This window comes from Caretta caretta, chromosome 9 (assembly GCF_965140235.1).
Source record: "Caretta caretta isolate rCarCar2 chromosome 9, rCarCar1.hap1, whole genome shotgun sequence".
Classification (NCBI taxonomy): domain Eukaryota; kingdom Metazoa; phylum Chordata; order Testudines; family Cheloniidae; genus Caretta; species Caretta caretta.
The window spans coordinates 20,704,874-20,718,369 of NC_134214.1; the positions used below are offsets into that span (position 1 = coordinate 20,704,874).

Consider the following 13,496-nt stretch of genomic DNA (forward strand, 5'->3'; position numbering starts at 1 on the left):
ATGAGCAGAGCCGAAAGATTTACCCACAATATTGGAAGTAGAGGACGGTTACAGCTGGAGGAGTGGATTGGTGCAGCTTATTGTCTACTGTTTGGACACTAGAGCTTTGGTGAGGTTTGACTGTTTCAGGTTTTTTTTTTTCCCCAAGACACCGCTCCCCTTATTTTTAAATTGCTTCATGGACTTATTTAGCCACCCGCTGCTTCACACTCAGCAGTGGCTTTTCCCTCTGCCTTCACACACAGTTTCCCCAATACCCAGTGGGGAAGACTTCTCCTCCAGAGCCCATACCAACTGGGCAGCCTCCTTTCATCTCTCTGAGGGGTGAAAGTTTCTCGGGGGTCAAAGTGAGCCGAAAGGGGCCGGTACGAGGTACCGGTAAGAACCCGCACCGGCCCATACCCAGCCCACATTAAAGCGCTGCCGTTGTCCCTTCTCCCTCTTGGCAGGCCTGCCGGTAGGGTCCGCACCGGCAGGGCTGCCGACAGGGGATGGCAAAGGGGGCGGGGACATTAAAGCACTGCTGGCACAGCGCTTTAAGGATGGTCCTTTGCCGCGGCAGCGCTTTGATGTTGCTGTGCCCACCCCCGTCGGCAGGGCTGCAGACGGGGGGTGGGGAGGGAGCACAGCAATGTTAAAGGGCTGCTGCGGCAAAGGACCCTGCAAAGGACCTCTTTTGCCCACCATGGCCGCCGACGGGCCGGGGGGGGAGACAAAGGGAGCAGCTGCCCCGGGGCCAGCGATTTAAAAGGGCCCAGGGCGCCGGACGCTGCTGCTGGGCCCTTTAAATCAACACAGGAGCCCCGGGCGGCGCGGGCCAGGCAGGCTGGAAGGGTTGGCTCGGGGATGCTGTCCCGTCCCTTCCGCCTGAGGCCCTGGCCCATAGCGGTAAGTGCCCTCAGTTACTTTCAGCCCCGCTGTTTCTCCATTTCTTTTCAAATTTCCCCTGAAGACCCATGTTCTCCATTACACCTCAGTTCACAGAATGACCTGTCAACCCTGGCAATGTGAAAGGAAGGGGCATAAGCTCAGGGCCACGTGAAAAGGAGGAGGAGCAGAGCTACCAATTTTGAGGAGGGTAAAGTCTGGTCCACAGGGGAGTTGGCCCACAAGAGACTTACTCCAGAGGCAGCGACTACGGAGCTCTTCAGCAAGAGGAGGAGGCACAAGCAGGACTCAGTCCCTGCCCTCTAGCACTTTTCCACAGGTTCTGGTCTCTATGTCCCCACAAGGGTACCATGTACAGTCTCCCAAGCCCTGCTCCAGTTATGTTGCCCTCCCTCCTTCTCCTCTCCCCGGCAATATTCCCCTCAATTGTCCTTCGTTCTGAGGGATGTCACTCATTTTAATCCCACAGTTACATTTCACATAGAATAGGTGTATCCCTTCACTTTTACTGTTGAAAATTATTTGCGCCAAAAAAAGAGAATCATGAAACTGAAATTACAGAAATTGTTGTTTGTAATGCACAGGAATGAATCATGCAGCAGTTCAAGTTGGTGTCCTTCATTTTGGATTTTAAACACATTCTGTACCATGTTTTGGCCTTGGCAGGGTGAAAGGTACGTGCTGTACACTTGCAGAGGGCCTATCATAATTTAGCTCAAAAGGCATTGTACAATACGGTAAATCCAATATCATTCTTTAGAAACAGGAGCCTTTTTGTTTGTTTTTAAAATAATACTTACATGTTCTCATCCCTTAGAAAAATCCAAAATCATTGCTCGTAACTCAGCACTCCCAAATTCAACAATAAACTGTTGATCTTCATGATACCAAAAAACATTGCAGCAAGGAAATGGATATTTGTTTCAAGCTTTATTATTTAAAAGTAACAGTAAGTACAATGTGATTTTAAAAAAAACCCTCATCTTTTTATGCTTTCCAGGTAAGTCAATTCAAGCAAAGTTCTCTAAAATAACTGAATTTAGGGTACCAGATGGCTATCTGAAATAGCACGTATTTTAGCTTCCTGTGTAACAGCCAAGCTGATTTAAATCAACTAGAGGAGAGGTATACTTTAATCAGGTCAGCTGACAGTTATTAGATCAAACCTGATTGAGATTCAGACATTCAGCTAAATCAAATTTACTCTGAATCTCAACATTTTCCCTGTATAGGGACAAAGTGAACAGAACTTTTAAAATATTAAAATTATTCCCATTTTGAGAACAGGGATTAGTACAGAATGCCAGACCTTTATTTTGCTTTTAAACCACTTCATAGGATTAACCTGAGACTTTGTTTTTGTGCAAAAAATGTAGGAAACAAAATAGGACTGCTTCGGACTATATAAGTTGCTAGAGTTATAAAAGATCTGATTTTCCACTGCCTTGCACCTTGCTTAGTCTTTTACATCTGTGCAGAATGGTTGTAAAATGCTACAAAATGGATTGGTAGCATTTTGCACTCATTTTGCACAGAAGTAAATGACAGCAAAGCTGTAAGACAGTAGAGAATCAGACCATAATTTACATTTAATATAGGACACACTTCTTCCTGAGTCAGTACTGACCCAAAAGTACTATACCAACACTATTTTCCAATGTAACATACACAAACTACAATGTGTTAGCATCGTGATATATGTGAAGGCCAGTCTAGAGGTTCTTTGCTGCTGGAGGCTCTGGCTCTCAGATAAGATCTAAAACAGAATCCTGACTGTTATGGTCACTAATTTTCCAATGAAACTTTGGTAAAAGTAGATTTTGTGGCCAAATTGCTATACAGGTAATTACACTCTGCCTATCAAAATATCCCCACCAATTTTCTTTAATTATGGTATTTGTCATCACTTTTTGTCCTAAAATGTTGTATAGTGTTGCTGTGAACTCTGAAACAACAGCTGTGTTCTACTCCTGCGGTGGGGAAAGGGAACACTACCTATCTGTTCCTTACCTTGCAACTGTTCTGAGTAAAGCTGGTCAGAAAACAGAACTTCCATCCTGATGGAAAATTCCAACATTTCAAAATTTGTTTTAATCTTGAATTGGGCTGAAAGATCAAACTATTGAAGTTTTTGATAGAATGGAAATTCTGGGGAAAAATGATTTGGTAGTTTTGAAACATTTCACTTTGACATTTTCAATCAAAGCAAAACATTTCAACATTCCTGAAATTAAAATATTTCAGGTCATTTCAAGTTGTTGAAACAACCTGAAAACTTCATTTTAAGTCATTTCAATATTAAACTGCATTTCCTTAGCATTCATTGGCTTACAGGTGTTGTACATTTCCGATCCCATTCTCCAATATGAGCCAGACTCCCTGGCAGGAATACATCTCCCATAATGCAGTCAGAGTCATGTGACTCCCAAGATGCATCATGAAGCTGGATAGTTGCATTTCATTGTAGGACATGTAGTCTTACATTGCATCCACTCCTGGGCCTCTACTGCACAATTAATTTGATCTGGTGCATCCTACAATAGATGCTAAAAATATTCTCTAGAGTAGTGGTAGTATCAGGAAGGGAGTTCACAGGTCCTACTTTCCCTTTCACTTCCTCCTCTGCTGTAGGTTGGAGTATCCTGTCTAAATTTCCTCATCAGTTAAATTAGTATAGTACTTACTTACCCCTCCAAAGGGTGCCATGAGGGTTGATTAATATCTTTACAGTGATTAGAGCATTTGGAGTGTTAACTAAAGTGCTATGTATAATCACTAGGAGCTGACTGGAGACTGACAATTCCATTTAGCAGCAATGTTAGAGATTCTGAAATTTGTTTTCATTCTGCACTGGAACAAACCCAAAACTTTTCCAATTTAGTGAAAATAAAATTGTGTTGAAATGTCTGTTTATGGATTGAAACATGAGCTTTTCAATTCAGGGTGGGATTTTGGATACAGCGTTTTCTGATCACTTCTGTCCTGAAAGCAAGTGGAGGGAGAAAGAGAGAGACTTACCCTCTATAGTCAGATAGTTAGGACACTGGCCTAGAGAACCCTAAACCCAAAAAAGATTCCCCTTGAAAAATTTGTCAAATTCAGTATGTTTCCGCCAAATATTTTGGCTTCAGCAGAACAGCATATTTCAACAAAATTTAGTTTAGTCAGTAATGTCTCAATCAGCTCTAATAATCACCATTCCTACTCTCTTCTCTGTCCACTATAGACTGCAAATTCATAAATAACTACAATGCAACCCTTCAATCTCAAAGACAGCAATGTGAAAGAGAGTCATGGCTCCTTTGAGAATTCCCTCCTCCTCCTTCAGGTCAGTGGAGTAGAGAGGGAGGGAGAACCATCACCTGATCTAGGAGTGGGCCAGAAGGGCTCATGTAAGCCACTGTCCCCTACACAACAGGGGAAAGGTATATATGCCCTGTCCTGCTGGACAGAGCCCTCTCTCACTAACTGCTAATGTGTCCTGGTGTCCAGTGAAGATACACAATCCGTAGGAACTCTGGTTCCCTGATAAACCAGAATTGGAAATGGTTTTAGAGGAAGGCATGCCCTAAAGAAGCTGGGATTGTAGTTGGGGCTCCTAATGTTTGGCACAGCAAGGAGACACCCCCATATACACACTTTTCCTAGCCCTTAATACTTCATACAAGGTATGGAGATGGGGCGCCAGCAGTGACAGCCCTCCCCAAATAGGTGGAAATGATTCAAGAAAGAATCTTGACCTGCACTATATAAGTTATTGCTGGAGAGTTCCCAGAGAAGCTAATAAAATTGTGGCCTAATTAAACCACTTCCCTCCCATCTTGCCATTCTTCCTTCATGTCCAGGTCAATATGTCAGACATCATCCCTTAGAAAAAATACATTGAATATATTTTAGCATGGGGGTATCCAGAGAAATGAAATGAGCAAACATTGCCTTAAAATCCAACAGTGACTTAATACGGCCACAGTCCTGATGCAGGAGTGCTTGAACCCTTCACAACTTTCACTTTCTATTCTTGCACTTTGTCTCAAACCACACACCCCAGCAACCCAGCTAATGGGGGATATATATGCACATATACGCACACGCAATGCAATATAATATACGTACATGAATAACATTTGGGGCCAAATTGAGGAATCCATCTAAATTATAACCCAGATTCCTAAAAGACAATGATGAGCTCATTAAATCACTGAGTCCAATGCCACCTCATCCCTTCTGCTGTTTCCCTTATTAAATTTTGGTCATAATGAGATTGGAAAGGTTCTTATTAGTATGTATGACTACAGGTAAATAACAGGAATTGTTCAAGGATATTTTGAGTTGGTAAAACATGAACCAATTAAATTAATCTGTTTTTATTCCTCTAATCCTGTGAGGGGCAGTGCATATGGACATTTATCTTTGAAAGAACATAGTTAGTGACAACATTATTATACAAAACATTCTGTAATTATCTGCAGGCTTTATTTATTTATCTTGTAGTAGGGCTGATTACGAAGATAGTGAAGCTGGAAAAGAGCTGCATGTATTCATTTTGGTTGGAGATGAATCTGTCATTCCTCTTGAAGTAGATTAGATTAAAAACTTGTCTATGTTTGATTTGGTGTACTGTAACATGCCCTTATTAAACATGCATTCTTAGAATGACTATATATTTCACAGTGCCATTAAATTGCACCACCTAACATCCTTGACTAAACAACAACAACAAAGATATTCTGAAAGTATAATGAATTTGTGGAGTTGTATTTTTACGCAGTCATCCACCCAAATTTCCTTTTACACTTGCATTCCATTTCAAAGTTGTTTCACAGATACTTGCGTCTACTAAACTTCCACACAGGGTTTGTGTTCATTGAAACAGTTAGCTGGAGTGAGTACACTTGAGTTACTTCACTAACCTAGCTCGAGTGAGAGCTATAAGTGATCACACTGCAAAACAACTTGAGCTACACAGAGTAATTATATCAGCAGTGGGTGGGTTGTTGTAACTCAAGCTACTGCATCCCCACTGCATTACTATCTCCAAGTAGCACTCAAACTTCAACCCATACCCCATGATAGTCAGCTAGCTTGACCTTAAAGCACCATTAAATTAAAAATAGGCACTTTTGCTTGTGAACGTGACCTGCATTAGGGGCAAAACTTGAGTTACAGCTTGAGCTAACAATGCAGTGAATAAAAGCCCTTAAATACATTATGGAACTAATCATATGAGCACAAGCTACTTCTATGAGTGAAAGTGACAGGATCAGGTTCTAAACCAGACACTGAAGAGTTTGAATCTGTAGTTGACCCCCAGGCACTACGCTGTAAGAGACTGACAGTCCCATCTCTATTTTGTGTTAAACTTAGTTGCAACACTTAAAACAATAATGGAAAGTAAAATCAAAAAGTTCAATGCCAGAAAAAGTCACCTTTTCTCCCCCCTCCCCCAAGCCCCCCAGGTCTTAACATTGTTAAGCGTTGTCATTGTATATGCCATGCTTTGATACAAATTAGGGTTTCAGCACCTAGGAGCTGCTCTTCTTCCCAATGAGTCTGTGGGACTTTTCAGTGAAAGGAAGACTGGATCAAGTTCTCTGTGAACATTTTCCTATACTTTATAGACCAAGACTGTGCACTAGAATGCAAAGAGCCCAATCCTATGAGGTTCTGAGTCAATGAGAGTTAAAAGCTGTCATAAATGTAAAGGGAAGGGTAAACCCCTTTAAAATCCCTCCTGGCCAGAGGAAAAATCCTCTCACCTGTAAAGGGTTAAGAAGCTAAAGGTAACCTCGCTGGCACCTGACCAAAATGACCAATGAGGAGACAAGATACTTTCAAAAGCTGGGAGGAGGGAGAGAAACAAAGGGTCTGTGTCTGTTGGTATGCTGCTTTGCCGGGGATAGAACAGGAATGGAGTCTTAGAACTTTCAGTAAGTAATCTAGCTAGGTATGCGTTAGATTATGATTTCTTTAAACGGCTGAGAAAAGAATTGTGCTGAATAGAATGACTATTTCTGTCTGTGTGTCTTTTTTGTAACTTAAGGTTTTGCCTAGAGGGATTCTCTATGTTTTGAATCTAATTACCCTGTAAGGTATCTACCATCCTGATTTTACAGAGGTGATTCCTTTACTCCTATTTACTTCTATTTCTATTAAAAGTCTTCTTGTAAAAAACTGAATGCTTTTTCATTGTTCTCAGATCCAAGGGTTTGGGTCTGTGCTCACCTATGCAAATTGGTGAGGATTTTTACCAAACCTTTCCCAGGAAGTGGGGTGCAAGGGTTGGGAGGATTTTTGGGGGAAAGACGTGTCCAAACTACGTTTCCCAGTAAACCCAGTTAGAGTTTGGTGGTGGCAGTGGTTATTCCAAGGACAACAGGTAAAATTAATTTGCACTTTGGGGATGTCAAGGTTCCTCCCCCACTCTGAACTCTAGGGTACAGATGTGGGGACCTGCATGAAAAACCTCCTAAGCTTATCTTTACCAGCTTAGGTCAAAACTTCCCCAAGGTACAAAATATTACACCCGTTATCCTTGGAATGGCCGCTACCACCACCAAACTAATACTGGTTACTGGGGAAGAGCTGTTTGGACGCGTCTGTCCCCCCAAAATACTTCCCAAAACCTTGCACCCCACTTCCTGGACAAGGTTTGGTAAAAAGCCTCACCAATTTGCCTAGGTGACTACAGACTCAGACCCTTGGATCTTAAGAACAATGAACAATCCTCCCAACACTTGCACCCCCCCTCTCCTGGGAAATGTTGGATAAGAAGCCTCACCAATTTGCATAGGTGACCACAGACCCAAACCCTTGGATCTGAGAACAATGAAAAAGCATTCAGTTTTTTACAAGAAGACTTTTAATAAAAAATAGAAGTAAATAGAAATAAAGAAATCCCCCCTGTAAAATCAGGATGGTAGATATCTTACAGGGTAATTAGATTCCAAAACATAGAGAACCCCTCTAGGCAAAACCTTAAGTTACAAAAAAGATACACAGACAGAAATAGTTATTCTATTCAGCACAATTCTTTTCTCAGCCATTTAAAGAAATCATAATCTAACACATGCCTAGCTAGATGACTTACTAAAAGTTCTAAGACTCCATTCCTGGTCTATCCCTGGCAGAAAACCAGCATACAGAGAGCCACAGACCCTTTGTTTCTCTCCCTCCTCCCAGCTTTTGAAAGTATCTTGTCTCCTCATTGGTCATTTTGGTCAGGTGCCAGCGAGGTTACCTTTAGCTTCTTAACCCTTTACAGGTGAGAGGAGCTTTCCCCTGGCCAGGAGGGATTTCAAAGGGGTTTATCCTTCCCTTTATATTTATGACAGGGGAAGTTTTAACCTAAGCTGGTAAAAGTAAGCTTAGGAGGTTTTCATGCAGGTCCCCACATCTGTACCCTAGAGTTCAGAGTGTGGGAGGAACCTTGACAAAAGCTCTCAGCACCTCATAGCTGACATTCAGCAGCGCCTTGCAGAATTAAGCTCTACAAGTGTTACAACTGGATCCTGCAAACCCAAGGGACCACTCACATGTGAAAGAGATTGTAAAAAGTCAGGCATTTATATTATATTCTTCAATTAAGGTAATGGCCAGAGAGTGATTTCAAGGATGTTAGTAACACCAGATTATTGCACATGAAAATAAGTGGTAGCTTAGTCTGTTAAAAAAACTCATTTATTCTGTAGCAAGTATCTTCTGTAGCAAGTAAAAGCCATCTCATACACTGAATAAGAGGTCACTGCAAATGGCATGAAAGCATTTCAAGGCTCAGAATTTTGTACCTGAAGAAATCAATTTCAAGCAATATGACCTTGAAAAAAAGCTTACGTTTCTTGTACAAATACAAATGACATATTTATCCTGTACAAATAGTGCAAATGAGCAGGTAGTTTGATTCTATTATTATAAATAGTGAATGTAAATAAAACTAAATTAGCTGTTCCCACTCAAGAAAGAGATCTTGGAGTCATTGTGGATAGTTCTCTGAAAACATCCACTCAATGTGCAGCGGCAGTCAAAAAAGTGAACAGAATGTTGGGAATCATTAAAAATGGGATAGATAATAAGACAGACAGTTTCATATTGCTGCTATATAAATCCTTGGTATGCCCACATCTTGAATACTGCATGCAGATGTGGTCGCGCCATCTCAAAAAAGATAGATTGGAATTGGAAAAGGTTCAGAAAAGGGCAACAAAGGTGATAAGGGGTACGGAATGGCTGCCATATGAGGAGAGATTAATAAGACTGGGACTTTTCAGCTTGGAAAAGAGACAACTAAGGGAGGATACGATAGAAGTCTCTAAAATCATGATTGGTGTGGAGAGAGTAAACAGGGAAGTGTTATTTACTCTTTCTCATACCACAAGAACTAGCAGTCACCAAATGACATGAATAGGCAGCAGATTTAAAACAAACAAAAGGAAGTATTTTTTCACACAATGCAGAGTCAACCTGTGGAATTCTTTGCCAGAGGATGTTGTGGAGAATGTTGTAAAGGCCAAATTCAAAAAAGAACTAGATAAGTTCATGGAGGATAGGTCAATCAATGGCTTTTAGCCAGTATGAGCAGGGATGGTGTCCCTAGCCTCTGTTTGCCAGAAGCTGGGAATGGGCGATGGGATGGATCACTTGATGATTAACTGTTCTGTTCATTCCCTCTGAGGCACTTGGCATTGGCCACTGCCAGAAGAGAGGATACTGGGCTAGATGGACCTTTGGTCTGACCCAGTATGGCCATTCTTTTATTCTTATATACATTTAAGTAAGCTAAATTAGGATTTCAAGTCAGTTTGTGACACTTGAATATGATTTTTGTTCAGTTTCCAGGATATATGGGTCTAAACCAAACCACAGATCTAAACAACCCCCAAATTTCAGGGAAGTTTCTTTCTCCTGAAATGGATCTGGATCCTGATTTCACTGCTAGTTTCTATTTCTGTCCAGGGTGAAAACTAAATGTGATGGCACTTCTGCCTTCATAAAGCATCAATTCCAAAGAAACGCTGCCCTTGAGGAATTCCCACCATGATTTCAACAATTTCCATCCCACCATCAACCTCAGCCTGGTCAAATCCACACAAGAGATCCATTTCCTGGACACTACAGTGCTAATAAACGATGGTCACATAAACACCACCCTATACCGAAAACCTACTGACGGCTATTCTTACCTACATGCCTCCAGCTTTCACCCTGACCGCACCACACGATCCATTGTCTACAGCCAAGCTCTACGATACAACCGCATTTGTTCCAACCCCTCAGACAGAGACAAACACCTACAAGATCTCTATCAAGCATTCTTACAACTACAATACCCACCTGCGGAAGTGAAGAAACAGATGGATAGAGCCAGAAGAGTTCCCAGATGTCACCTACTACAGGACAGGCCTAACAAAGAAAATAACAGAACGCCACTAGCCGTCACCTTCAGCCCCCAACTAAAACCCCTCCAACGCATGATTAAGGATCTACAACCTATCCTGAAGGATGACCCAACACTCTCACAGATCTTGGGAGACAGGCCAGTCCTTGCCTACAGACAGCCCCCCAACCTGAAGCAAATACTCACCAGCAACCACATACCACACAACAGAACCACTAACCCCGGAACCTATCCTTGCAACAAAGCCCGTTGCCAACTGTGCCCACATATCTATTAAGGGGACACCATCACAGGGCCTAATAACATCAGCCACACTATCAGAGGCTCGTTCAACTGCACATCCACCAATGTGATATATGCCATCATGTGCCAGCAATGCCCTTCTGCCATGTACATTGGTCAAACTGGACAGTCTCTACGTAAAAGAATAAATGGACACAAATCAGATGTCAAGAATTATAACATTCATAAACCAGTTGGAGAACACTTCAATCTCTCTGGTCACGTGATTACAGACATGAAAGTTGCGATATTACAACAAAAAAACTTCAAATCCAGACTCCAATGAGAGACTGTTGAATTGGAATTCATTTGCAAATTGGATACAATTAACTTAGGCTTGAATAGAGACTGGGAGTGGCTAAGCCATTATGCAAGATAACCTATTTCCCCTTCTTTTTTCCTACCACCCCCCCCCAGACGTTCTTGTTAAACCCTGGATTTGTGCTGGAAATGGCCCACCTTGATTATCATACACATTGTAAGGAGAGTGGTCACTTTAGATAAGCTATTACCAGCAGGAGAGTGGGTTTGTGTGTGGCAGGGAGAGAGAACCTGGATTTGTGCTGGAAATGGCCCAACTTGATTATCATACACATTGTAAGGAGAGTGATCACTTTAGATAAGCTATTACCAGCAGGAGAGTGGGGTGGAGGGAGGTATTTTTTCATGCTTTGTGTGTATAAAAAGATCTTCTACACTTTCCACAGTATGCATCCGATGAAGTGAGCTGTAGCTCACGAAAGCTTATGCTCAAATAAATTGGTTAGTCTCTAAGGTGCCACAAGTACTCCTTTTCTTTTTGCGAATACAGACTAACACGGCTGTTACTCTGAAACCTATTTTAATCAGAACTTTCAAAGTCGATTAAAGAGATGGATATCCTCTGGACAGTAAGATCTAACATTATTCTATATGAGTGTTATTCCGTGTAACATTTTGGTTACACAAGACAATGGATGGCTGGACACCTATGCTGATTCTGTTAAGTGCAGTAGGTGTACTTTTAGATGGGAGATTTGGAATCACAGATAAACATGAGCATCTCTATTTCACTATGATTCTGAGGCTTAGCTTCTTTTGCTATTGTCAGGTGTTGCCTCCAATCCTCAGACCTAGAGGTTGGCAGGTAGGTCGCATCTAGGCATAGAGGCCAAGGGTGGCAATGGAATTGAGATTCAGGGGCAGACCAGAGTCAAAAGTGAGATCAGAGTTTGTAGAAAAACCAGAAGCAAAACTGTAGCCAGAGTGAAGGTGCAGGCCAGAAGGCCGAACCAGGTGGTCAGAGTCCAAAGACAAGCCAAGTCAATATCAAAGGCAGAGTCCAGATACAGGCCAAAGGTCGAAGTTGGGTTGTCAGAGTCTGATGGAGGATCGGGGGAGGAGGCAAGGCTGGTGTGGGTCACTGATGGGGATGGAGTGAGGCTGGAGTAGGGCAAGGACAATACTGGGACAGGACTCCAGTGGGGCAGGGGCAGGCTAAGAGTCTTAAGAGTCTGATGGACAGTGAGGTAGCAGGAGAATTCCTGGCCTGATAGCACTGTTGCTGTGAAGTTCTGGTGGGATTGTGGAAACAGAACATAAGAATGGCCATACTGGGTCAGACCAAAGGTCCATCTAGCCCAGTATCCTGTCTACCGACAGTGGTCAATGCCAGGCGCACCAGAGGGAGTGAACCTAACAGGTAATGATCAAGTGATCTCTCTCCTGCCATCCATCTCCACCCTCTGACAAACAGAGGCTAGGGACACCATTCCTTACCCATCCTGGCTAATAGCCATTAATGGACTTAACCTCCATGAATTTATCCAGTTGTCTTTTGAACCCTGTTATAGTCCTAGCCTTCACAACCTCTTCAGGCAAGGAGTTCCATAGGTTGACTGTGCGCTGAGTGAATAAGAACTTCCTTTTATTTGTTTTAAAACTGCTACCCATTAATTTCATTTGGTGGCCCCTAGTTCTTATATTATGGGAACAAGTAAATAACTTTTCCTTATTCACTTTCTCCACACCACTCATGATTTTATATACCTCTATCATATCCCCCCTTAGTCTCCTCTTTTCCAAGCTGAAAAGTTCTAGCCTCGTTAATCTCTCCTCATACGGGACCCGTTCCAAACCCCTAATCATTTTAGTTGCCCTTTTCTGAACCTTTTCTAAGTATATCTTTTTTGAGATGAGGGGACCACATCTGTATGCAGTATTCAAGATGTGGGCATACCATGGATTTATATAAGGGCAATAAGATATTCTCCATCTTATTCTCTATCCCTTTTTTAATGATTCTTAACATCCCGTTTGCTTTTTTGACTGCCGCTGCACACTGCATGGACATCTTCAGAGAACTATCCACGATGACTCCAAGATCTTTCCCCTGATTAGCTGTAGCTAAATTAGCCCCCATCATACTGTATGTATAGTTGGGGTTATTTTTTCCAATATGCATTACTTTACATTTATCCACATTAAATTTCATTTGCCTTTTTGTTGCCCTATCACTTAGTTTTGTGAGATCTTTTTGAAGTTCTTCACAGGCTGCTTTGGTCTTGACTACCTTGAGCAGTTTAGTATCATCTGCAAACTTTGCCACCTGAGCCTGGGGGTCATCTGACCCAGGCTCTGCTCAGCAACATGTCAGTACTGCATACCTGAGGGCTGAGTCTCTGAAGGCTCTGTGAAAGTCGTAAGTGAGTGCAGCTGGGTTGTTGCTGCATGTCCGAGTGCTGATTCACTGGAGCACCTAATGAGGCTCTGAGGATAGCCAGCACAAGCCCTCCCACATCTAAACCCCTCCAAGCCTAAGGGCAGGAGTCACTAGACTCTGGCATTAAAAAGATTATGGGGGACAACAAATGAAAAAAAAACAAATGAAAAAAAAAAAGTGAGAGTCAGAGGTTCAAAAGCAGGGATCCAGAAGGGACACCAAGAAGAGAACCTC

General features: G+C 42.3%; 1 long non-coding RNA gene across 1 annotated transcript; it reads left to right on the forward strand.

Moving 5' to 3' along the window:
- Positions 1 to 872: 872 nt before the first annotated feature.
- Positions 873 to 11,284, forward strand: LOC142073267 (uncharacterized). Its single transcript, XR_012670068.1, has 3 exons — positions 873 to 888; positions 1,473 to 1,562; positions 9,838 to 11,284. It is a non-coding gene; the product is annotated as an uncharacterized LOC142073267 (long non-coding RNA).
- The last annotated feature ends 2,212 nt before the right edge of the window (positions 11,285 to 13,496 follow it).